At 51.0% G+C, this 23,428-nt stretch overlaps 1 long non-coding RNA gene across 1 annotated transcript; it reads left to right on the top strand.

Moving 5' to 3' along the window:
- Positions 1–15,782: 15,782 nt before the first annotated feature.
- LOC134486212 (uncharacterized) lies at positions 15,783–22,604 on the top strand. Its single transcript, XR_015684871.1, has 2 exons — positions 15,783–15,909; positions 21,490–22,604. It is a non-coding gene; the product is annotated as an uncharacterized LOC134486212 (long non-coding RNA).
- Positions 22,605–23,428: the final 824 nt, after the last annotated feature.

A 23,428-nucleotide genomic window follows, 5' to 3' on the forward strand; every position in this document is an offset into this window, starting at 1 on the left:
AGTGTATTTGTTTATGTGTGGGTGTTGGGCCCCATCTCGATTGTGGAGGTCAGATGGCAACTTCTAGGAGTTGAACCCCTCCTCGTGTAGTCTAGGTTAGCGTGTTACGAATACTCCTGCCCTTGCCTGCTGTGTCCTGGGTTCTCAGAGGCCTGTGCCCAGTTGTCAAAGGGTGGTTTGCCTTTTCTCTTTAGAATTTTTTGTTATTTGACTACAGTTTTGGGGGGGGGTGGTTTTGTTTGATATCTGAGGGCAGTTAGTTTGAGAAAGTTCTATAGCCTCAGGCTAGCCTTGAACTCGTGAAACTAGCTTTTCCTGCCTCCGCTCCCAGGTACTGGCATTTCAGGCATGGGCCACAGCCTTGTCTCATGTTTGTGTTCTGGTTTTAGAACTTGATAGGTGACCAGACTGGCCTTGAACTCACCTGCCTCTACTTCCTGAGTGCTGGGATTAAGGTCACATGTGCCACGAATGGTCTCTTGGGGTTTTCTTTTGAGAGCTTACTGCATAGCTCAGGTTAACCTTGAATTTGACATTGTTCTGACTTGGGAGTTGGGCCCCAGGTGTATGTATCCTTTATTTTGTGGGCTGGGGTAGGTGGCAAGTGCATAGGGGTCAAAGGACAGCTCCTAAGAATTTAAGTCTTGGGGTTGGGGATTTAGCTCAGCGGTAGAGCGCTTGCTAGGCGCAAGGCTCTGGGTTCAGTCCCCAGCTCCGAAAAAAAGAAAGAAAAAAAAAAAAGAATTTAAGTCTCCATCCACATGGGTTCTGGGAATCCACAGTCTAAACAGTAAGCACTTCTAGCACCAAGCCATCTTGCTAGCGGCTGGTACGAATGAATATACTGGCTTATGTGGGTGGGTTTCTGCACTTGGTGATTATTTCCTCTGGCCTGGAACTGAATCATGCCCTGTACCACACGAGAGTGTGAGTAGTGTGGTGGTCACGGGCCTGCACCAGGAGGCTCTAGGTGATTTGGAGCAGTGAGAGCTGAACAGCTGAGTCCTACTGAGAAACAGGCAGAGAGACCCTGTTTCAAAAAAGAAAAAAAAAAAAAAAAAAAGTAGACAGTTCACCCAAGAGAGGACTTCCGCCACTGTGTTACTGATTTAAAACATCAATGTTTGCCTGACCTGGTAACACAGGGTTGTCATTCTAGCTACTGGGGAGGCTGAGGCAGGAGGATCGCAGTTCAGGGCCAGTCTGGACAACTTCGGTAAACAGGGTGGGATGTCAGTGGTGGAGAGCCTGATGTGCACACACTTATAGGTTTGGCCCCTAGTACCAAAAAGTAAGTGGGGCCCTGAGGCCGAACGAGGCTCATTCAGTAAAGAGGTGGTCATTCAGGCAGGAGGACTTAAGTTAAAGCTGTACAGCCCTGACTGTGACTGGCTGACCCGTAACTTCAGTGGGATCAGTTCCCGATTCAGTAGGCGACCTTGTCTCAGAGAAATAAGATGCAGGGCCAGCAAGATGGTTTGGTGAGTAGAGGTGCTTGCTGCCAAATCTTCACAATCCGGGTTCAGTCCCCAGAACCCACGTAATGGAGAGAACCAATTCCTTCAAGTTGTCCTCTAACCACAAACACAAGTGCTTTTCTTGGTCTGTTGGTTTTGGTTTTCCAAGACAGGGTTTTTCTGTGTAGCCTTGGCTCACCTAGAACTTACTCCATGCTGGAGATAAAGGTGTGTGTCACCATAGCCAGCACAAATCCTTATAAGTAAGGTACAGAGCAATTGAGAAGACATTCAATGTTAACTTCAGATCTCTGCATATATGCTCGCACATATGTATATGCATGCTGTCATGTGCATACACGAACATTGTGCATACCATATGTGTATGCATGAACATGTGCATGCCACAGACATGCACACAACCATTAGTGGCCGGTGCCTACAACCTAGGCAGGGCCCTCCCTGCTTCCTCCTTTCTGCCCACTTAGCCTTTCTCTTAGGCAGGTTTCTTCCTTTCGGAGAAGGTGGCCTACAAACCCATCCCGTTCCATTCCTCAGCGTCTTTGACCCACCCTGTGCCTGAACCAAGCAAGCCCAGTGATGTTACTGCCCTGCCCTGGGACACAAGGCTAACCTTGGGGGTGTGTTCCCTCACACTGGGTACTAGCCTCTTGGGAAGAAGGTTCAAGGTCAGACACCCTGCCTCAATACAACAAAAATAAGCAATGTACCAGAAACGGGGGCTCGAGAGATGGCTCAGTGGTTAAGAACACTGGCTGCTCTTCCAGAGGACCCAGGTTCGGTTCCCAGCACCCATGCCTGGCAGCTCAGAAGATCTTGTAACTCCAGCCCTAGGGGATCCAGGGTCCCCTTCTAGCCTCTGTGGGCACCCACACACGTGACATTCACTTATGGACATAAATCTCATGTGTAAAATAGATAAATATCCCTCTGCACTGAGCAGGACTATATAGTGCTATTTATTTATTTATTTATTTATTATTTATTTATTTATTATTTATTTATTTATTTATTATGTATACAGTGCTCTGCCTGCATATATGCCTATACACCAGAAGAGGGCACCAAGATAGCATTACAGATGGTCGTGAGCCACCATGTGGTTTCTGGGAATTGAACTCAGGACCTCTGGAAGAGCAGTCGGTGCTCTTAACCACCGAGCCTTCTCTCCAGCCTAGTGCTAAATTTCCTTTCTGGTTCTTATGTCTTCGGGTTGCAGCGGGACAGGGCAATTAGGGCTGACAGATTAGGGCCCTGAACCCCTGAAGCAGAGGGTTCTGGGTAACACTGCCTGGCCTGGAGCAGACAATATACATCAGGCTGGTTCCATCTTGAGTGCTGGAACTGTAGGTTTGAGCCACTGTGCTTTGTCCTTTAACGTGAGGACAGGGTCCCCTGTAATCTAGACTGGCCTCAAACTCACTAAATACCATTGGGTGACTTCGAACTCCTAATCCTCCTGCCTCTGCCTCTCAAATGCCTGGAATTATAAAACATGAACCACCAGACATGGCTTTTTTCTTCCTATCCTCCCGGTAATTGAACTCAGGGACTTGAGCAGGGGAGGCGACACTAAAGCCTGGATTTCATTTCCACTTGGGTCCTTGACTGACTCTGTAGACAAGGCTAGCCCCTGGTGTCGCTGACATTCTCACAGCAGCAACTCAGATCAGTCTGGAGCAGTCCTGGCCTGCCGATCAGCAAGGTGCAGCAGGAATGTGGCCCTTCAGAAACAGTTCTGATGGCGCCGTCAAATCCTCAGAGCAGGGCAGGAGTCGCCGAAGGCATGCAGTGATCCCCAGAGAACCCCAGGCTGCATGGCTGTGCTGTGTCATCTGCCAGGAGACAAGCCATCGTCCAACCCAGTACAACCCACTGATGCTTATCAGTACAGCCTTCTTCTCTGTCCAGATTCCCAGAATGCTCCAGGACATGACAAAGAGCACTCAGACCGTCCTTCCTAAGGCCCGAGGAGGCCGCTGTCCACTCAGGCATGTAGCCTGTATCGAGTTCTTCTAGAACATAACTGGCTCCCAGGTTACCTGGCCGGGAGGGACTGAGATGGGAGGAAGCTATTTCCAGCCCTCAGCTGTTTGTCTCCAGTTTGTGCCCTCACGGACTGTCCGAGTGTGTGCTTAGTGACTTGGAACTAAATCATTAACTTAGCAGATAGCTGGAGAGCAGCTGAGAGCCTGCCTTCCAGGGATCCAGGACAATCCTGAACGAGGGTCACAGTGCCAGGCGGGCTTCTTGGGGAGATGTGAGCAGCCTTTGCTGCGATTGGAATCAGAGTAGCTGAAACTCAGCAGTCCACCCAGGGAACCAGACAAAGGATGATTATTTCTTTGGGTGGATCATGGGGGAAACTGGTTTCAAAACACCCGGGGGGGGGGGGATGTTAGGGGAGGCTCAGCGGGTAAAGGCACTTGCCAACAAGCCTGATGACCTGAGTTTGATCCCCCAGGATCCACATAGTGGAAGGAGAGAACTGACTCCTAAAAACTGCCCTCTGACCTGCAGATATGTATCATACCTTACACCTATGTAAGTAGATGCCAAAAAATAAAAGGACATGGACCTGGGGGCAAGCATGACTTGCTTACCTAGAGTCTACATGGTCCTGAGTCCCATCACCAGCACAGCATGACCCAGCATTTTGAGACATGCCTAGATGACCAGCATTCTGGAGGTTAAGGCCAAAGGGTCAGGGGTTCAAAGATCATCCCTCAGCTACATAGCAGATTTGAGGCCTGCTTGAGCTACCTGAGACCCTATCAGTAAACAACGTAATGAATAAACTTAGTCAGGGACGAGGGTCCATACTTGTAATCCTGGCAGCTAGGAAGCTGAGGCAGGAGGACTGTGAGGTGGAGGTCACATTGCACTACAGGAGCACCTGTCTCAAAACCAGATACACACTTTTCTTCATTTATTTTTGCTCTCTCTCTCTCTCTCTCTCTCTCTCTCTCTCTCTCTCTCTCTCTCTCATCTCTTATTTAGGCTTCCCAAAATTTAGGAGAGTACGCACACCATTTGTGAAGTCGGCCTCTCCTCCATCTTTTTTGTCTTGTTTTGGTTTTGTTTTTCGAGACAGGGTTTCTCTGTGCATTCCTGGGTGTCCTGAAACTCAATCTGTAGACCAGGCTAGCCCCGAACTCACAGAGTGATATCAGCCTGCCTCTGCCTCCTGTGTACTGGGCTTAAAGCGCTGGCCACCACCAGCCCGGCTTTCGTACTCAGTCCGTAGAGCCATCCCTACACAGTGAGCCCTCTCACAAAGGAATAGTCTTTTACTTTGGAGTGTCTGTGTTTTTGCCCCTGTATCAGGTGTGGAGATCTGAGGGCAGTTTTTGGGGGTCTGCTTTCTCTCCCTTATGTAGATCCGGGAGATGGGACTTCGGTGATAAGGCTCAGCTCGGCAGAGGTGCCTTTAACCACTGAGTCGGCCCAATTTCTTTTTTTTTTTTTTTTTTTTTTTCGGAGCTGGGGACCGAACCCAGGGCCTTGCGCTTCCTAGGTAAGCGCTCTGCCACTGAGCTAAATCCCCAACCCCGAGTCGGCCCAATTTCTGATCAGAACATTTTGAATTGTGTGCTCGCGCTGGCTCTCTCTCCCCCCTTTCCCCTTCCCTTCCTCCGCCCCTCCCCTCCTCCTCCCCTCCCCTTCCCCCTCTCCCTCCCTCCCTCCACTTGGATGTGAAGTTAAGCTTCCTGCAACAGCACACACTGACAGGCAAAGCTCTCCCCACTGTGGTCCCAGCCCCTGTGGAAAGCCGCAGGAAAGCCTGTGTGACTCTGCCGCATCCCAGGAGCCTGTTCCCTGGGAGCTGGCCTCAGTGCCCTCCTCCCCAGGAGACCTTGGCTTGTGTTCCCAGTGCCCGTGCCCAGTGGGGCTGGCGTGTGCCTCCAACAGCCGGGCACGCAGAGCCAAGGGAGCCGGAGAAAATCCGCGGTAAAGGGAGACGCGCCAGCAGCAGCCAGGCTGGGCAGCAGGCCAGGCGAGCCAGGCGCCTCCCGCCTCCACTCCTGAAGTGCAGACATCCTGCTGGGCTACCCACTTGCTATGGGGCTCCCAGGGGAACTCAGACCCCTCAGAAACCCTGTGTACAGCCTTGAAACCAGTGTGTGGAGCCGAAGGATATGGTCCCGATCCGTAAGGCTGATGGGACAGAAGCGAAGGTGGCGCTGCCCTCCCTCACCTGGCTGAAGGCAAAGGTCACCCTACCGGGCTCTCAGTGCCACCAGTGTGCCCTGCATCGGTGTCTTGGAGGTCTTGGTGCCTGTTCCACAGCCCAGGAAGATGAATAGACTGATTCGGCTTCCGACCGCAATGGTTTTTTTTTTTTTTTTTTTCATTCCTCATTTAGCTGTGCTAAGACAAACCATGCTTAAGAGCAGATGAAATATTTAACAGCAGTCATACATAATTCATGGTCCGGCTGATGCTCCTTTCCGGCCCTCAGCCTAGCCCTCGTTAGGGTTGCTCAGACACGGGCCAACTGTCTTGTGTCCTTGACATCTGCCCAGCTTGACTTTTCTTCCTGACGCTCCTTGTCCATTTTTCTTGTTGACAGGTAAATATGATCATGTCCCCTTGGTTTTTATTCTCCATGCTTGACACCTAATGGGGGGCTTCACACGTCAGGAAAGAAGTCCCCCTCCTGCCGCTGAGCCCTGAGTCACAGACCAGTGCCCAACAGTGTTTTATCCATAGCGCAGTACATGTCCACTTCACGGCCACAGCAAAAACTTCAGAAACCTGTGTGGCCCTTGGGTGTGTGTGGGCTTCAGAACAAAAAAGAACCAGAAGGAAGTGAGGAAGGGAGGAAGGAAGGAAGGGAGGAAAGGAGGAAGGGAGGAAGGAAGGAAGGGAGGGAGGAAGGAATTGGGGGCGAGTGAGATGGGCGAGTGAGGTGGCCCCGTGGGTGAAGGCGCTGCTGAAGACTGAGTTCAGTCCCTAGGAGCAAGCAATACGGTAGAAGAATAGACACCTTCAAGTTGACCTCTAACCCCCCACATGGCGGGTGTACACCACACCCCAACACACACACAACTCATAAAATAAGCGTTAAAAAGTTAAATACCTGTGTTTAGTTTCATGTAGTTTGACACAGGGTCTTAGGTGTCCCAGGCTAGCCCAAAACTCAGTCCACAGTGGAGGACCCACCCCACTCCCACCTCTGGAGCACAGTCATCTCCAATCCGTCGGGACCCAGGGCTTAACCTGAGGGAGGTGGGGCGAGGCAAGCGCTCTTCCACAGAGCCATGGCCCCTAGCCTCATCCCTAACTGCATTCCTGTATAGGAATGGGAAAAGGAAATCAGCCAAGGGTGGTGGCACAGCTGTGAGACCAGCTCTCGGGAGGCAGGAGATTCTGAAGTTCAAGGTGCTCCTCAGTTCCATAGCAAGTCTGAGGCCAGCCTGGGCTGCAAAGGATGCTGTTAGGAAGGGAGGGAGGGAGGGAGGGAGGGAGGAAGGGAGAGAAGGAGGGAGGGAGGGAAAGAAGAAAAAAGGAGGGAGGGAGGGAGGAAAGGAGGGAGGGAGGTATGGAGGGAGGGAGGAAGGAAAGAAAGAAAGAAAGAAAGAAAGAAAGAAAGAAAGAAAGAAAGAAAGAGGGAGGAGGGATGGAGGGGTGGAGAGAGGAAAGAAAGGAAGAAGGAAGGGAAAAAGGAAAGAGGGAGAGAGAGGAAGGGAAAGGGAGAGAAGGAAGGAAGGAAAGAAAGAAGGAAGGAAGGAGGGAGGGAAGGAAGAAGAAAGGAAGGAAGGAAAAAAGGAAAGAGGGAGGAAGGGAGGAGGGAGGAGGGAAAGAGTGGAGAGCAAGGGAGGGAAGTTTCCCCTTTTCTTTCCAAAAACAGCATCTGCTTCCACCTTCTCCTCTGGGAATTCTCCTGAGGAGACACTGTACGAGCACAGAAAGCAGTGTTCACCGCAGCCCAGCACTGCTGGGTCAACAGTAACCAGAAAGAACAGCAAGGTTTCCCAGGACAGCCGTGTGAAACAGCCACACAAGCTCTCACGGAACACAGCCCTATAAGAAAGCAAGCTTACCCACAATTCCTCCATGCTGTGCTCCTGATGCTGCCAAACATGTGCATGATATAAGTGCATGCTGGGTATCTGGAGCATTTACCTCTGTTTGGGTTGCATGGTTCATTTGGTTTCTTTTGGAGAAGGTCTCACTATGTAGCACAGGTTAGCCTCCAACTTATAATCATCTGTCTGCCTCGGCCTCCCTGGGGATAGAATTACAAGAATGAACCAAAGGCTGGAGTCGCATGAACATCTGTGCATTGTGACTTATTTTATTTTTACATGTTAATGTATTTTATTATGGGTGTATGCATGTACGTGGTGGGCTGTCTTGGTTAGGTTTCTATAGCTGTGACCAGACACCATGACCAAGGCAACTCTTACAAAGGACAGCATTTAATTGAGGCTGGCTCGCAGTTTCAGAGGCTTAGTCCATTATCGATTGTCATGGTGGGAAGCATGGCAGAAGCCACGGCAGGAGGCACGCATGATGCTGGAGGAGTTCTACATCCAGATCCTCAGGCCACACAGGCAGCAGCAGAAGAGAGAGACACTGGGCTTGGCTTGGGCTTTTGAACTTCAAAGCTCACCCCCAGCAACACACTTCCTCCAAGATCACACCTCCTTTTTTAATAAAGATTTTATTTATTTATTTCAAGTATGTGAGTACATTGTAGCTGTCTTCAGACACACCAGGAGAGGGCATCGGATCCCATTACAGGTGGTTGTGAGCCACCATGTGGTTGCTGGGATTTGAACTCAGGACCTCTAGAAGAGCAGCCAGTGCTCTTAACCACTGGGCCATCTCTCCAGCCCATGTTTTCTCTTTTTTTTAGACAGAGTCAAACTATGTAGCCCTAGCTGGCCTTGATCTGTCTGCCTCTCCCTTCCAAATGCAGGGATTAAAGGTATGGGCAGTGTGGGCCACCATACCCAGCTTCTTTTTCTTTATTTGGACAGTTTCAAGTAGCCCAGGTTAGTCCTCCTGTAGTCTCTATCCAGCTGAGACAGGTGTTAAAGCCCTGATCCTCCTGCCTCCACCTTCGAGCGCTGGGATTTCGGAGTGAATCATTTTGTGTGTGCTGGGAATAGAACCAAGCTCTGTGCACAGCAGGCAGGTGTACCTAGTGACGACATCCCGGCCCTGCACCACACATTTTAAACAAAAGGGGTCTCTAGGGACTGAGTCATACCTCAGCGATGCAGTGAAGAAGGAAGGCCCATCAAACTTCAGCAGCTTGAGACGAGCCACTGTCTGTGTCAATAGGGACACATCCTTGATCGAGACAGACACAATGCTCTCTGCAAAAGCAGCAACTCTCTGGCGGAGTAGGCTCTGCCATCCCGTCCAGGCAAATAAAGGGAGTGGGGTGGCACTCAGCATGTCAGGCGCTTGCTGCAAGAGTGGAAGTTCAAGTCCCTTGTGCTCAGTATGTGCCAGCTGGATGCAGCAGCTGCCTGTCATCCCAGTGTTTGGGAGGCAGAAACAGGATCCCTGCAGCAAGCTAGTGGGCTAGCCTAGGCAAACGGCAAGACTGGGATTCTAGTAAGAGACCCTGCCTCGGGGTTGGGGATTTAGTTCAGTGATAGAGCACTTGCCTAGGAAGCGCAAGGCCCTGGGTTCGGTCCCCAGCTCCGAAAAAAAGAACCAAAAAAAAAAAAAAGAGACCCTGCCTCGGAGAATAAAGAGGAGAGCCATCCAGAAAGACTTCCAACATTAGCCTCTGGCCTACACACACGCACACACACACACACACACACACACACCAGGTTCACCTGTACACATACACCAACATGTATAAACATGTATGCACACAAATATCATACACATATAAAAAGAACCATCTTTCTGAGGCTATCAGAAATTCTATGATCAGGGCTGGAGAGATGGCTCAGTGGTTAAGAGCAGTGGCTGCTCTTCCAGAGGTCCTGAGTTCAAATCCCAGCAACCACGTGGTGGCTCACAACCATCTGTAATGGGATCTGATGATCTCTTCTGGTGTGTCTGAAGAGAGGGACAGTGTACTTATACATAATAAATAAATAAATCTTTTTTTTTTAAAAAAAGAAATTCTATAACCTTCTACTCAACATTTTGAGAAGAACCACAGTCAGTTCATCACACTGACCTGCTCAGACTTCGAGTGGGTCAGATCCCCCAAGTGTGCATGGTAAAATGGCCCAAGGCACTCCCCGCCAAGCCTGGTGACCTGTATGGTAGAAGGAGAGAGTCAGCTCTGACAGACTGTCCTCTGACCTCCACGTTCATACCGTGACATGCATGTGCCTGCCCCTCCCCCAACACACACATGGGGGAGTACACATAATCCCTGACTTCCCAGGAGGTTTGTCACACCGGGGATCCTGGGTCACTTTAATGTCCGAGACAGACCCCCGTGCACACTACTCTATGTCATTTTTACTCCAGGCACAAGCTCCATCTGTGTCAGAGGACACATGGGAGAGGCTGCCACCTCTTCTGCCTGTTCTAACCCTCATGGATTCAGAGGGAAAGGAGTCTGGGACCAGGGTGGGTCAAATGTCGTGACTAGAGGCTGGGGCCGGGCAAGGCTGGGGGCCCCCTCCAGGTGCACACGGAGTGTAGGATGCTTGAGTGACAGCACAGATGTTAGCTGCAGCCCAGACTCCTTGAACACCTGCTGCTCTTGGCCACTTGTCCAAGCAGGTCACAGTCACACCACCTATCTCCTTCTGGGGCCAGCTGGAGTGAACATCACTGACGTCTTCCAACTAAGTCTCTCTCCATCTCCGAGTTCTCAGCTCTCTGATGAAGAGCCTGCCTGATGACATCAGCGTGCCCTAGACAAGCAGCTTTGATGAACTCCCAAGCAACTAATTGAGCCACCACCCAGGCTCTGAGAGGATGCCATACCAAATATGTCCACCAGGGGGCAGAGATGCCCGGGACCGAGTAACAATTTGCCATCTTTGCTCTCCAGAGCACAGCACCAGGCGTCTGTTCTGAGTCTGACAGGGACCAACCAGCTTGCACAGTCTGGTGGGGCATCATGCTTCTGGTTCACTTGAATCTCCTCATCAGCTTCAGGGACCACTATGGCCCCAATGCATGCTGGTTAGCCAAGACCCTGCCTGGCAGGTTCACAGTTACTTTGTGTCCCAGTCAACTCTGCCCTGTCTTGAAAACACCAGCTGTTCACTCCACTCCCAGTGGGTGAGGCTCCCTGTCTGCCAGACACCCTTGGATGCCATATACGGGTGAGCACGCTTCGAAAACTGGTAAGCTGCAGTACAGCACTGAAGGATGTGAGGCACAGAGAGGTTAATCAACTCTACCAAGGTCACACAGGATGGATGTGCACCCGGTATTTGAACCTACATAGGCTGAGTCTACCCACTGTGTGGTGGCTACCAGAAATGGTTCCCTCCAAAGTTACCTGCTATATTCAAGGGGCGCTAGGTAGGTGAGATAGTCCATACCTTTAGTCCCGATACTCTGAGGGCCAGGGCTACTTAGAGAAACAACGTTGGAAAAACAAAGTGTAAAAAGGAAGGAGGAGGGGGAGGAGGAGGAGGAGGAAGGTGTGTACCCACCAGAGCACAAGAACAGAGGACAACTTGCAAGCACCAGTTCTCTCCCTCCACCATGTGGAAGTCGAGCTTGCGAGCCAATGAGTTTACTGGGGTTTCAAATCTGCACCTGGGTGACCCCCAAACCAGCTGCCGAGTCACTAAAATGCCTCAGCCCGGCATGTGAGTTACTTTTCTGTTGCTATGACCAAAAGCCACTTAAGGGAGAGGGAAGAGTTTGCCTTTCTTCCAGAGGACGGGTCACGCAGTGGCCACAGGAGGCCAAAGAAGGAGGCTTAGGGCTCTCGAGTCCCAGCTGCACACAGGAAACAAGAAGAGCAAACTGGAACTGGGGTGAGACTGTAACCCTCCACCTGACCTACTTCCTCTAGAAGGGCTGTGCCTCCTAATGGTTCCATAGCTCCCCACCACCAAACAGCGCCACCAACTGGAGAACAAGTGTTCAAATACATGAGCCTGTTGGGGGCATTTCTCGTTTAACCACCCGTGTGGGTGACATCTTCCTTATGGCCTGGCCACATAGATGGAGTCCCTGTAGTTAACTGCCCATCTTCTATATGATCTCTTCCTTTCTTTTCTTTTCTTTTCTTTTCATTTTTCCTTTCCTTTTCTTTTCTTTCCCAGGACAAGGCTTATCTGTGTAGCCCTGGTTGTCTTGGACTTACTTTGTAGACCAGGCTGGCCCTGAAGTCACAGAGATCCACCTGCCTCTACCTCCTCAGTGCTGGGATGAAACCTGTGTGCCACCATTCCTGGCTTCTCTCTCTTTCTTTTTTTTCTTTCTTTCTTTCTTTCTTTTTTCTTTTTTTCGGAGCTGGGGACCGAACCCAGGGCCTTGTGCTTGCTAGGCAAGCGCTCTACCGCTGAGCTAAATCCCCAACCCCCTGGCTTCTCTTAAGATCACATGCTACCGGGACAGAATTATATCCAGCTGGAGTGGGCTGGAATCTCAGTTGAGAGCTAAGGACTCTCCCTAGACCCTTCTGAGGTGGATCAGCAACAGGCCTTACTTTAGGGCCCCCACTGAAGAGTTGTAGCTGCTCTGTTGAAGATGGCAGGGGCTCCTAGGCATGATGGGACTTCATTCCTGGGGTCAGACTCTTCCAGGTTGGGACTGGTCTCTCATGGACTAGTTAGGAAGGTGACTGCAATGCTCAACTTCTCCAGGCCTCAGTTTCCACCTCTGGTCAATGGGGACATGGCAGGGCTGACACTACACTGGTGTGATGGGAATCCATCGGTCTGGGAATAGTGCCTGGCACATGGAGACACTTGGGCCACCAGTGTGATGCCACTTGCAGAGCTAGAAGTGCCACAGGTGAGTGAGCCCAGAACCACACACACACACACACACATTCATACACACACACACACACACACGCACATGCACACACAAACACACCCCTCCCCCACAATAAAGAAATGCAATGAAAGTTTAAATCTACACATAAAAAGGAGTGCCCACTGGGTCCACAATTTGTGAGTTTTTCGTTTCTCCTCTCTTTGAAATAGCATCATATACATATCAAGGCCTCGAACTTTCTTTTTTTTTTTTTTTAAAGATTTATTTATTTTATATATGTGAGTACACAGTCGCTCTCTTCAGACACACCTGACGAGAGAATCCCATTGCAGATGGTTGTGAGCCACCATGTGGTTGCTGGGAATTGAACTCAGGACCTCTGGAAGAGCAGTCAGTGCTCTTAAGCGCTGAGCCATCTTTCCAGCCCGGCCTCGGACTTTCAATGTAACCTAGGAACGCCCTTAAATTTCTGATGCTCCTGCCTCCACGTAAACTGGGCACATTGCTGCCCTGCACCACGGCAGGACTTCGATAGACCTGGAGGCTGAAGTCTCAGTAGAGAGAACTTTGAAAGGCAGATTGGCCACTGTGTCCTTAGAGGTGAAGCTAGAAGATGGGGGAGTGGAAGGGCGTGGCCTGGGGCCCAGCTCCAAGCTCCGGGAGTCTCCACGCTAGGCAGAGGCTGGGCAGGCACCCCAACTCTACCCTATGTATCGCCACCCTACCCCCTCGTCCATCCCCAGGCCTTGCTGGGTCCCCGCCCCCACCCACAGGAACCTCTAAAACCCGCAGCAGTTCTAAGACAGCTTGGGCGCCAGAGGGAGCTCGAAGGGACTGGCCTTGCTTCTTCCCGCAGCTGGTTCAAACTGGTTTGGGCAGGGTGCGGCCTCTGCAGGCTGCATTCCAGGCCTCTTGCTAGCAGTGCGTTCCAGGCCTTTCCTGGACCACTGAGAGCAGAGCGTGAGGACCATAGCCACCAGCCCTCTGGGAGGCTAGACACTGTGCAAATTCAACTCTTTTTTTAAAAAAAAAATCTTTCCTGTGGCCTTGGGCAGGGTCCTTGGCATAGGCCTTCACCAGGTGATCTCCTGAATCTGGTGGGGCAAAACCAATTAGCAACTGACTTGTTGGAAAGGGCAGGCCAGCTCCCCATTTCTCCGGGGTCCCCAGTACAAAAAATAGGATGGGGCACCAGATTCTAGAAACACAGTGATTTCTGGCTTACCCAACTGTGCCCAGGGTGTGACAGTTCCCCCAGAAAGTGACAATTTCCAAAAGCCACTCACATTTTAAACTTAAATTCCAGGCCGAGGGCTGCAGAGATGGCTCAGTGGTTAAGAGCAGTGGCTGCTCTTCCAGAGGTCCTGAGTTCCATTCCCAGCAACCACATGGTAGCTCACAACCATCTGTAATGGGATTTGATGTCCTCTTCTGGTGTGTCTGAAGACAATAGCTACAGTGTATGTATATATAATAAATAAATAAATCTATAAGCAGCTATAACCAAAAAAAAAAAAAAAAAAAAAATCCAGGCTGGTGTTTTGAGAAAGGGACTCATGTAGCCCAGGCTAGTTTCAAACTTAGCAGAGAATCACCTCAAATCTTGATCCTCCTGCTTTCCCTCCCAAAGGTATTATAAAGGTTGGTTATAACTAATTTCAAAGAAAGCGGCCTTCCAGATATTTAAACCTTCAGCACATTCTCTCCAAGTTCCTCTCTCACCCCAAACTTACCACTTGGCTGAATGAAGCTTTAACCGTAGGCCTCCTGACCAGGTCACAACTGAGCCAAAGCAGTATAGCTGGTGCCTGGTGGCAGTGGACCGCCCTGCCAAGCCTCAGTCCCTCCCTCATCTCCCTGAGCCTTTCTTCTGGTTATTGGCCCAGCGGCTTGAGTCTCTGGCCTCTTGCAGCTGTCCCCAGCCCTGGCAGGTTTGCTAGGGTGATGTGTGAAAGAACTCAGTACTAGACATGTCATAGACACGGAGGATGGGGGGTGGCCGTGTGTGGCCTCAGTGGATTCCCTTTCTAAGTGCCTGGGGCCCAAGGTTTTGCCAAGAATTTTCCGGAAGATGCTGGGCAGAGAGTTTGAGAGTCCGGACGGATGTGGAACATCAGCATCCTTATCCGGAAGTGGGAAGCCAGCAGCCCCAGAACACGCAAAAGCCAGATGGAGCGAGTTTAGACGACTCCCGAGGGGTGTCAGATAGGAGATGAACTCACATGTAATTTGGAGAAGGGTCAAGGGTGGTGGGCATTTAGTCCCAACCCTAAGACCAACCCATTTAAAAATAAATGCAATATTTTAAAAGACATCAGCTGGAAACTCAAACCTAGACTATGGTCTGATCCTTTCCCCTTTGAGCGGTCCCACTTCTATTGTAAGGAGGTCGTCCTCTTCAGCCTAGGCACTGGGGAATCTGGGCAAGCCTCCCAGCCTGGGCGGGTCAGATTTAGTGTTTCTCTCTCTCTCTCTCTCTCTCTCTCTCTCTCTCTCTCTCTCTCTCTCTCTCTCTCCCTCCCTCCCTCCCTCCCTCCCTCCCTCCCTCCCTCCTTCCCTCCCCCCTTCTATCTCTTCCTCTCTTTCTTTTTGGGAACCACTAAGTCTGGCCCACTCATTTCACCAGAATCCCATCTTTCCCCCCCCCACTCCCCCTGATGCAGCTTTTTCAGATATATGTTATACTTTATATTTTTATGTGTGTTAAATTTACAAGTAGTGTGTGTGTATTCATGTGTGCAGGTGCACATGTGCCAGCACAGGTGTCTAGAGGTCAGAGGACAACCTTGAGGAGTCCGACTGTTCTCTGTGTCCACTCAAGTGGGGAGGGGTCTAACTCAGGGCCTCAGGCTTGGCAGCAACACCTTTCTTCCCTGAGACACTTTATTTTGTAAGATAGGGTTGGAACTTATTTTAAAAACTGGGAGGAGACACACACACACACACCACACACACACACACACACACACACACACACACACACACCCCAAATAACTGTAAAACAAATAAAAGCTGAATGGGGGAGGAAGAGAAGGCTCAAGAACTCTCAATTAGGTCTTTGTGTGTGTGTTGGGCGCGGGGGCGCTTTTGATACAAGGTCTCATGTAGCCTAGGCTGGTCTCGAACCTAACCCACTATGTAACCAAGGATGATGATTTTAACTTTTAACCGAAATGCGGTGACCCAGAGCACCAGGTCTCATTAAAAACCTCCCTGTGAGTTTCTAACACGCAGCCAGAGCTGGTTTACAACAGCTCTCCTTGGCTGTTGAAGAAGCAACCGGAGAGCGCAGCATCCGAGCTTTGCGCGTTGCGGCCGCTGCAGAGCTTGCCGCTGCCACTGGGCGGCGCTGAGCGCTCGGTCTGCGTCCGGTCCTGCGACCGCACCTGCTCCGCCTCCGCCAGGCGGACCTCCGGGTTACAGCGGCGGGCCGGAACAGGACATCCTCCTGGACGCCGATCAGTTTGAGTCGGAGAGCAATGGGGCACGCGAGTTCGCGCTCTCCCTGACTCCAGAGTCTGAGGCAGAGGTAAGGGCGGTGGGTGCGAAGGGGCAGCGCGGTCTCCAGCTTGGGGATCACGGCCCCGAACCGGAACCGACCTCAACTTCACCGCGCCATCAACCGGGGCGGGGAGCCGAGGTCACCTTTCCGGAGCCCTGCCCTCCTGGGGCTATCCAGAGATGCTTCTGACTCAGTTGCAGCCGATCAAGACCCATCCCCTCCTGGGTCCACCACCACCTCGGCCACCACCATCTAAGGTCCTGTCCCAACCCGAGGTCCATATCTCCTCCCCCTGTTTCCATTCCCAGCCATCTCCCTCAGTCTCATCCTCACCCTGGTCCCATCATCACCTGGGGCCCATATCCCCTTCCGCAGTCTTATCTCCACCCAGATCCCATCCTCACCTGGGATCCATTCCCACCTTGGTCCTATCCTCATCTGGGACCTCTGTCCACTCTGGTCCCATCCCTACTTGAAACTCAACCTTATCTGAGACCCACCCCACAAGAGTCTCGTCTCCATGCAGGGACCCCAGCGTCGCCAGGTTTCCAGTGCACTGGGCTGAAAATGCCCGGAGCCCACCCTGTGCCACTCAGGGCCTTGGAGCCTCTGTCTTGGCTCACAGCTCCTGCAGGGTCTCAGCCCCCTCAGCTCGTCTCAGGCTGAGCCAGATGCTTGGAGCAGTGCGTGGGCCGCGTGGGTTCCAGGAAGCCCCGAGGCGGCGGGCAGCTATGGTTGCTAAGAAGAAAAAGACCGCGTGCGTCCTGGTCGTATTTTCTATTTTAAACGCAGAAACACAAAGCGGATCTAAAACTAGACTCTCCAGCTGTGGCAGGCGGCCTCTCTAGGTGTTGAGAGAAAAGTTACCTACCCAAGTTCTCCGCCCCGTCTCTTGTAAGACCCCACAGCGGTGCAGTAGTGTTTGAAATAAATAGTGAGGGTCTCGGAAAATCAAGGGCTGAGCTTGTACTTGATGTAGAATGCTTGTCTGCACAAGGTCCTGGGTACCATTCCCAGAAACACAGACACACACACACACACACACACACACACACACACAGCAGAAGAAATAGCTGTTAATTTGAAGGTCTGACCCAGCTCACTGACTGAGAGAGCGCTTACTCGCCTAGCAAACTGCAGGCCCCTCCAGCAGTGTAAGAGAGAAGGTTCCGAGGTTAAGAGCACTTGCTGCTCTTGTGGGGGACCAGGTTCCATTCCCAGCACCCACAACGGTGACCTACAGCTGCCTGTAACCTCAGCTGGGGTGGGGGCTGGGGGAGGGTGTCCTGATACCTTCTTCTGGCCTCCATGATACACAGACACGAGGCCATGGGCACTATGCACACCTGATACACAGACAAATAATAACACACAAAATATTTTTTTTTTTTGGTTCTTTTTTTTTTTCGGAGCTGGGGACCGAACCCAGGGCCTTGCGCTTCCTAGGTAAGCGCTCTACCACTGAGCTAAATCCCCAGCCCCACAAAATATTTTTTAAAGATAAATTAATAAAACAAACCTTTCTAGCCTGGAGATCTGTCCTTGTAGGGGTCCCGCGTTAGGGCAGAGCCAACATTCTTGGTGGTGGAGAGGACAGTTGCTGGAAGAAAAGTCGCCACTGAGGTGGGAGCTGAGGCTGGTCGGTGGGGTTGGGCGGGGCAGGGCTGTGTGGGCTTCTGGTACTGACTTCCCCGGGATGGAGGAACCTAGTTGGCAGCCAGATTACTGTTTGTCCATTTCTCCTTCGCTTACTTCCTCTTTGGGGGACAGGCAGTTCAGGGGAGGTCCCTGGAAGCTCACAAGCTAGCGTGAGGGCCAGGTGTTTGAAGATGGAAATGGCCAGGGCTCCCCAGCTCCTGCCCACTGAACCAGTTTCAGCCAGACTGCCTTGTTTTTGTTAAGACAAGGATTCACGGGGTTGGGGATTTAGCTCAGTGGTAGAGAGCTTAGGCCCTGGGTTCGGTCCTCAGCTCCCCTGGGTTCGGTCCTCAGCTCCGAGGGAAAAAAAAAAAAAAGACAAAAATAACAAAACAAGGTTTTGTTTGTTGTGTTGTGGATTGAGGTTCCCCAGAGCACAACAGCCAATATCTTCCTCCCACCGGCTAAGCTTTCTCTGAGTCCATCACTGTTGGCTTTGATTGTTTGTTTTTTTCCGGAGCTGGGGACAGAACTCAGGGCCTTGCGCTTGCTAGGCAAGTGCTCTACCGCTGAGCTAAATCCCCAACCCCAACTGTTGGCTTTCTTAACTGTTGGCTTTCCTCACAAAAGGAGGGTTACTCGGCCATCACCTGAGATGCAGTAGGCTTCTGACAGCCATTATGCAATTCTTTGTGGTTGTTACTTTTGAGACAAGAGTATCACCATGTATCCTTGGCCGTCCTTGAACTCCCTCTGTAGATTAGGCTTTCCTTGAACTCACAGAGGTCCTCCAGCCTCTCTCTCCTGAGTTCTGGGATCATAGGCAAGCCACACCTTGCTGCCTTGTTCTAATTGAGGGTCTGGGGAGGCTAATTGAAAAGGTTCCCCATTTATACAGCTAAGGGTAACTTCATTCATGGCAAGGTGAGACTACCACTAAAGTAATTGCTTTGGGGTGACGCCCCCTCCAGCCAGTAACCCCTCATCCGTACTGTGGAAGTCAGATGATTGGCTCCCAGGGTGAGCTTTGGTTTGTTGTTGGGATTTCTGGAGAGGAGTAGACACGGTTTCCATCTCACAAGAGAACAGAGTGGCCTGGAACCGGGGACATTCTCACACCCGTGGTCTTTGCTTGAGGGAGCAAAGAGGTCTGAAAACTCTGGGACCTCTGAGAAGCTCACCTATGACTAGTACTCTGGAGACAGAATTTGGTGCTGTGCCAGATCAGTTCCTCTAGACAGGGGTTTCATGTAGTTAGGCTTGCTTTTTGGTTTTTGAAAAGGGTCCTTGGTTAGCCTAGAACTCACCATGTAGGACAGGCTAGCTTCAAACTCACTATGCAGCTAAAGATGGCCCTTGAATTCCTGGTTCTCCAGCCTCCACCTCCCCAGCGCTGGGATTGCAGGTGTGTGCCCGCACATCTGGTTCTTCGTCCATTTTAAGGCTCAGTCGGCTGATCCCGGTGGCCTGCTCCTGGAGGTCCAGCACTTAGGAGGTGTGATTGCAAGTTAGAGACTAGCCTCATCTACCTAGTGAGTTCCAGGCTAGCCAGGGCTACATAGCAAAACTCTAAGCTCTCAGCCAGCATCCTCAGTGGCCCCTACCACTTCCCTTATGGGGAGGCTGCGTCTGGTTGCTGTTTGCTCTCTGCTTCTGCTTCTTAATTACCAAAATGATAAGAAGAGTAATGGAAATGTTTGTTCAAACCACACAAGGTTGTTAGAGTGGGAATTTTCCTCATAGGCTCATAGGTGGTGGCAATATCAGGAGGTATGGTTTTGTTGGAGCGCCTGTGGCCTTACTGGAGGGACTGCCTCACTTGGGGTGGGTTTTGTGGTCTCAAATGCTCAGGCCAGGTCCAGCGTCTCTCTCTTCCAGCTGCACGTGTATCTGGATGTAGAACTCTTAGTTACCTCTCCAGCACCGTGTTTCAAGGAAAATATGAGCGAGGCGGCGTCTCTGTAGAACCAATATTCTTCTCATCTGACTTGCAAACCCATGGAAGGACTAGGGTATGTCTCGCTCTGTGACCCACTGGCCTTGGAGCATTCCAGTTTTAGGTGTTAGGTTAGAACGCTTCCAGTGAGATACTGTAAACGCCAGAAGTCAAAAGGGATCAGAGCCAAACATCGACCTCTGGCCATGACAAGACCCAGGACTCGGGATTGCTTGCACAGAACCTGTACAAGATCAAGCCATGAAGGGGCTCACGAGCCCCTACCCTACTCAAGGAATTACTGGTATTTGATTTCTGCTGGGTCAGGAGAGAGTCGGTTTTCTTTAAAGGTGTTGGCATCTGGTAGGTCTCCCAGAATCCAGTGGACATCCCCACACATACCGGTGAGTATACATACCAGTGAGTATACGATACAATGTAACAACACAAGGCAACACAGTACATACAATTCCAATCGGACTCAGTGCTTTATTTTGGAAAGAGAAAGGGGGCCATGGAGTTGTGAAGGGGTGAGTGGGAGGTAGATCTGGAGATGATAGAAGGAGCCAGAGCTAAATATGATTAAAATACATTGCATGATATTTTCAGAGAATTAAGAACATAGTTTTAAAGTGGCTGGAGAGATGGCTTAGCAGTTAACGGTGCTTACTGCACTTGCAGAGTACTGGGGTCCAATTCCTAGCACGCCTGTATCTTAGTCATTGCTCTATTGCTATGAAAGAAAGCCTTCAATTGGGGGCTTGTTTATAGTGTCAGAGGTTAATCCATTTCCATCGTGGCGGGAAGCAGGGCGGCGAACATGGCAGCAGACACAGATCCGGTGTTGGAGAAGTACCTGTGAGTTCTGTACCCTGATCCATAGGCAGAGAGGGTAAGACTCGGTCTTTGATGGGCTTCTGAAACCTTAAAACCCAATTGACACACTTCCCCCCAAAAGGCCACACCTCCTGATCCTTCTCAAAAAGTGCCAATCCCCAGTGACCAAGCATTCAAGCATTGAGCCTGTTGGGGCCATTTTTATTCAAACTGCCACACCTTGTAATTACACTTCCTTCTTTTGGACTCTGTAAGCAGTGCAGTCACATGGTGTCATATGTACATGGAGGGAGACACATACTACTTACTATCAGGCGTGTGTGTGTGTATGATGCATGTATGCTGTGGTAGCCTGTTTTAGGCAGGATTTCTATTCCTGCACACAGCATCAGAACCAAGAAGCAAGTTGGGGAGGAGAGGGCTTATTTAGCTCACACTTCCACATTGCTGTTCATCATCGAAGGAAGTCAGGACTGGAACTCACACAGGGCAGGAAGCAGGAGCTGATGCAGAGGCCAAGGAGGGATGTTACTGGCTTGCTTTCCCTGGCTTGCTCAGCTTGCTCTCTTATAGAACCCAGGACCACCAGCCCAGGGATGCCCCATCCACAATGGGCTGGCCCCGCCCACAACGGGCTGGCCCCGCCCACAATGGGCTGGCCCCGCCCACAATGGGCTGGGTCCTCCCACCTTGATCACTAGTTGAGAAAATGCCTTACAGCTGGGTCCCATGGAGGCACTTTCTCAAGGGAGGCTCCTTTCTCTGTGATAACTCCAGCTTGTGCCATTGACACAGAAAACCAGCAAGTACAGTATCCATGTCATACAGGTCAGAGAGGGCCTCTGTGGAGACTGCTCCTCACTTCCATCATTGAACTCAGGTTGTCCCCCTAGCTCTGCAAGTGACTTTACCCACTGAACCATCTTAAGAGCCCTGGTCTCTCTGTCTGTCTCTCTGTCTTCCTTTCCTTTATATATCTATCTAGTCCTGGTTTTACTTTCTTTCTTCCCTTCCTGTGATTGTATGTATGTATGTATGTATGTATGTATGTATGTATGTATGTCTGTATGTATTTCCATAGCCCAGACTAACCTTGAATTTGTGACTTTGTTGCCCCATCCTGGTGAGCATGTACTGCCTGCCTAGCAGATTTCTACTTTTTCTTTTTTAGTTTACCTTTTATTTTCTGTGTCTAGGTGTTTCATGTGCACGTATGTCTGTGTGCTACATACGTGCCTTGTGCCCACAGAGGTCAGAAGACAGCAGAGAGCTGGCCGGAGACTTCCTTCTGAGGGAAGAACTGAGCCCCAGCTGCCTAGCCGGATGGTTGGAGGTTGAAGAGGAAGGAGGGAACTCTGAAGTCTTTGACCTGAGCAACTGGTCACCCATTTTTGCTCTTACACGGGAGGGGGACCATGGGTGGAGTGGCTTTTTGTCCCTTGCCCATAGGCAGCGCCAGCTCCTCCAGGCTTTTGGCCCACCTTCCAGCTGGGAAGTTTGGAATGACATTATAGCAGAAGGGGACAGGAACGAAAAAGTGTTCACTGGTTGTCCCCTGCCTGTCTCTTAAGTGAGGCTGTACCTCCTTCCCTTCCAAGCAGAACAATTTACACCCAGGGAGTTACAAAGAACAGAGAGGGGCTGGTGGAAGGTGTGTGGGCTGTGGCCTGCAGGAATCATTTCTAAGGCCGCTTAGGAGATTATCTTGAGAAAATTGTCCTGTGAGTGATTTGTGGCCTGGTGGGGTGGCTGCCCTTGAGTGCTTCCTGTGGGTTGGAAATATTTTGGGATCACTCCTTCATTAGTGGGCCAGTCAATAAGCCTGTCTTTGTACCTGCCTACTTCTGGTCACCACCCTAGATCCCAAGAGGTGGACAGAGGAGAGAGACCAGAGCTGATAGGCACCAACTAAAAGAACACAGTCCCTGAAGCCTTCCATGGCTACAGAGGTCAGCTCTAAGGCCAGAAAACTTCAGGTCAAATTCTGGCTTTGGTGTTTATGAGCTGTGTGACCCCAGCAAGTCGTGCAACTTCTCTGTTCCTCAGCCCACACAAAGAGGCAATAAAGGTCCCTGTCTGAGGGTTCCCCTGAAAATGAAGCAAGACGACCCCGACAAGGGACTACCCTGTCTTACCTTCTTGTTGGGTGCCAGAGATCTGCCGTAGGACTGAGTCAGAGTGACAACCCTGATTCAAGAGAATGGTGGCTCCTGTCACAAGCACAGCCGCAGAAATGCAGCCACTAAGCAGGTCCAGTTCCCTGAGGCTGCCCTGCAGGCAAAAGAAAAGGTGGATTCAAACCCAGGACAGACCGGATGTGTAATGTCTCCATTCTTCTTTCCCTCCGTCACTCCCACGTTTCCACTTCCAGACTCTGAGTCTGCCTGGCATGTCTCTCCCAAGCTTTGAGATCAGCCCCTAGCAGAGAGCAGGCCTCCTGTCTCCCTGTCCACAGAACCCAGATCTGGTGAGTGAGCTCACTGAAGCAAGATGGCTTCCAGCTTTTCTTCCTGCCCTCGGTGGTGACTGAGACTCATTCCATTTAAGAGAGCTCCACTTTACAATCTGATGTGATTGGTAGGTCAGCTCCAAGGGGAGAGGAGAGTTTCAGGAAATGGAGTCTGTGAAGGCTAACTGCCTTTGTTTAAAAACAAAACTAGCAAAAATGTTTCTCAGAGGACAGGCCTCTCAGGGTCAGCTGGGCCTTGGTGCCCTGGGCAGGGGCAGTGACAGAGTTGACAGCCTACTACTCCCAGGGGTCACCAGCACCCCTCTACCTGATCTCTTGCTTTCCTTGGGACAGAAGAACTATAACTTCTTGTCTCTGGCCTCAGCGACCTCCAAGCTCTTCCCCGACAATGCCACTATTTTCTGAGACCCCTTGGTGTGACATTTTGGGGATTGGCGCTTTCTTTTTTTTTTTTTTTTTTTTTTTCCAGAGCTGGGGACCGAACCAGGGCCTTGTGCTTGCTAGGCAAGCGCTCTACCACTGAGCTAAATCCCCAACCCCAGGATTGGCGCTTTCTAACACGCCCCTGCCTCTCCTTACTAAGGACTCTTTCCTGTGGACTCTACAACACAGAAATAGTCAGGGCTGCACTATGGGTTCAGGGTTTAGAACCACAACTGGGCCCT

The sequence above is a fragment of the Rattus norvegicus genome, chromosome 3 (genome assembly GCF_021556685.1).
Source record: "Rattus norvegicus strain SHRSP/BbbUtx chromosome 3, alternate assembly SHRSP_T2T, whole genome shotgun sequence".
Classification (NCBI taxonomy): Eukaryota; Metazoa; Chordata; class Mammalia; order Rodentia; family Muridae; genus Rattus; species Rattus norvegicus.